The 3,267-nt window shown below is 47.4% G+C and overlaps 1 pseudogene across 1 annotated transcript; it reads right to left on the bottom strand.

Moving 5' to 3' along the window:
* Window positions 1-1,479: 1,479 nt before the first annotated feature.
* Window positions 1,480-2,674, bottom strand: Gm13034 (predicted gene 13034; annotated as a pseudogene). Its single transcript, NR_030771.1, has one exon. The product of NR_030771.1 is annotated as a predicted gene 13034 (transcript).
* Between the last annotated feature and the right edge of the window lie 593 nt (window positions 2,675-3,267).

Here is a 3,267-nt window from a genome sequence, read left to right as displayed (position 1 = left end):
CATTAGGTAGATCAGGACTCCAAGGTACCTTATACCCAATAGTTTTCCTGTAATACAGAATTTCTTTTTCCAGTAATTCACATAAACCTGGAGGAAAGAACTGGAAATCCTGAACATTTAGTTGTTTTGGAGGTCGAGGTGCCTTGGGTGCTTTAGGCTCACTAACACGGAGAGCTTCCCTGAAATATGCATCAACAGCATAGTTGGCTTTTCTTTCTCTTTTTGGTGGTTCAATCCACTCTGTGAATGCACTCTTTTGTTTTTCTCTATAGTCTTCTCCTTCAAAGTTATAAACACTGGACTCTGTATCCATCGTAAAGTTTCTAAGTGAACTTTCACCCATCTTGGAGAGCTTTTCATTCATTTCTGCAGTCTTCTTTGCACCTCTTTCTAAAATACCATCAATATCCTCATCAGTGATTTCACTTTCTTTTGAAGCAAACACATGTGTGGCACCACGTCGAATCATTTGAAGCATTTCATCTTTCCCAATTTTGTTCAGGTTCTGATCTACAAGCCTCCCTTGTTGAATTACTATCGAATCCAGTCTAAGTTTCATCTCAGCACATTCCACTATTCTTTCTTCCACAGTGTTATCAGTTATAAAGCGAAACACTCGGACAGTCTTCCTTTGTCCAATTCTATGGGCATGATCCATAGGCTGAAGATCAACTTCAGGATTCCAATCTGAATCATATAAAATTACTACATCAGCAGTTGCAAGATTGATGCCCAGACCACCAGCACGTGTGCTTAGCATAAATACAAACTTTGTGCTATTTGGTTCATTGTATGCATTGATGGAGTCTTGTCTCTCATCATGGGGTTTCTGTTCATCCAACCTGCAGTACTCATAATTTCTCCACATGCAATAATCTTCCAAAATGTCTAATACTCTTGTCATCTGACTAAAGATTAGTACTCTTGAACCTTGTTCTTTCAGTTTAGGGAGTAGCTTGTCTAACACCACCATCTTGCCACTGTTGGTAACTAGATGCATATCTGTTGTGTACAGTGGACCAGGTTCAGCTCCATCGAAGAGATACGGATGATTGCAGCATTTCCTCAACTGCATCAAAATGTTCAATAGCCTCATTTTGTCCATCTTCCCTGCTGAGTTTAACATGTCTATATCTTTATTAATATCCGAGTATACCATTCTCTTTGCATTTTGCTAAGACCCACATAGATTTTTACTTCTTTTTTTGGAGGCAAACTCTTTTCAACATCAGCTTTAATTCGACGAAGGAGGAATGGACACAAAACCATATGAAGCCTCTCAACTAGCTTTTGATCCCCAAGGCAATTATTTGTATCAAACCAGGAATCAAAGTCATCAGCTGAATTAAACACATCTGGTAACAAAAAGTTTAGAAGTGACCAGAGCTCATGCAGGTTGTTCTGAAGAGGCGTCCCTGTTAGCAACAGCCGATTTGTAGTCTTGAATTCTCTCACTATTTCTGACAACTTAGATTTTTTCATTTTTTTATCCTGTGAGCTTCATCTATAACTAAGTATCTCCAGCTGAATTTTTTTGAACACAGACTTTCTCTTTAATAAGCATTTCATAAGATGTGACACACACATCCCACTCTCCTGGTAATAAAACATCCCTGACAAATACAGCTCTTTGCTCTTCATCTCCTATCAAGCAAACAGACCTAAGTGTTGGTATCCATCTCTTGAATTCACTAATCCAGTTGTGCAATGTATACTTGGGAACCAAAACCATATGAGGACCAGGAATATTTCTATAGTGTTTCATGTATCCAAGAAGAGAAATTGTTTGAAGTGTCTTTCCCAAACCCATTTCATCTGCAAGGATCCCATTGATGCCATTCTCATACAGAGAGATGAGCCAATTCAATCCTCGCACCTGATAATCTCTCAGTTTACCCCATTTTACATATGATGGAGAATCTTCAAATCGAGTACAAACATTAGTTGCTTTGGAACGTTCTGTTAATAGCTCTTCATCCTCCTCTTGCTCTGTTCTACAGTGTCGGTAATCTCCAACTGAAAGCAAATTCTGTTTTTCATCCTTTTTTACCCGTGGGCGCCCTGGTTTCATCTTCAAGGGTGAGGTTGGAGTCTTCTGAGCAGCAGGCTGAATGAAATGTGCGAACAGCTCTGTCGGCTTTAATAAATATTATTTTTAATAAATAAAAAATCTATTTGCTCGGTCAGTTTGCATTTTTTCTTCATATGTAGGATCTGGTTCTTGGATCTTTTTTTTCTTTCCAGGTGATCCATCATCAAATACTTCCTCCATCGCGGTGTCCGCGGGGCCGGGGCCCGAACCCGCAGCACACGGAGCCGCGGACGCCGCGCAGCCCTCGGGGCCGCCTTTGTTGCCGCTGCTGCTCCAGCCGGCGCCCACCGCCGAGGGCTTGGAAGGCGCGCTTTCGGGAGGCGGGAGCGGCGGAGGCTCCACCGCGGACGACATGTTCCGGCTGCGTCACCCGCCGCGGCCAAGGGCAGGCGCGGCGCCGAGGGAAGCGGCTTGGGCCTGCGCGACACTGGCGTCCGGGCCGCTGGAGGAGCGAGACGCGCCCGGAAGCTCTCACGCGCGAGGGCTCCGCCACCGACCCGAGCCGGCCCAGCCGCGCCGCTCGCCTCGCCGTCCTCTTCCGCGGGACTCTGCTCCACTGGCGTTTACCTCACGGCGGGAATCACGTCGACGGGAGTGGGCGGGGCCAGTGGGGTCACGGAGGTCAGGGAAGGCGGGCTGACTCTGAGGAGGCGGAGGGCCTAGGGAAAGGGAAAGGAAAAGGGAAGGTTCTCAGAGGCCTTCCGGGGCCTTCTCCTCTCCGGGAGTGGATTCTCTTCTCCAGCCAACCAGGACAGATACCTACGCCACCCGCTCTCAACCCTCGCGAGATCGCTCGTTCCCCCTTAGAAGGCCGGCTCGCGAGGGCGCGTGCGCATGCTCCTCCTTGGCCCCGCCTCCTCCAGGCCTCTAGCGGGCTGTGGAGCTGAGTGGGCAGGGCCTCGAAGAAGCATGTCAGCGGTGCTTTGTGCCTCCTCTCCTCCGAGTAAAGCAAGCTGAGTCTTCAGCGCTCCCTTAATGGCTGGGCTCGCTGTCTCCCGCCGGGCTAGGGCTCCCTCTCGCGACTGTTAGGCAAGGAGCAAAGGCCTGGGTTGGCCTTCATCGTCCTGCCACCTTAGCTCACGGGCTTGACATTAAGTGACTTTGGATTTCTGAGAGGAAAAATCACCTCAGAATTAAAAAGTCTGCGTGTTCGCTCCTTCAGTCGGCTTCGTTTA

This window comes from Mus musculus, chromosome 4, assembly GCF_000001635.26.
Source record: "Mus musculus strain C57BL/6J chromosome 4, GRCm38.p6 C57BL/6J".
Lineage (NCBI taxonomy): Eukaryota > Metazoa > Chordata > Mammalia > Rodentia > Muridae > Mus > Mus musculus.
Note: the sequence above shows the minus strand (reverse complement) of the source record. Positions and strands in the feature narration are given on the sequence as shown.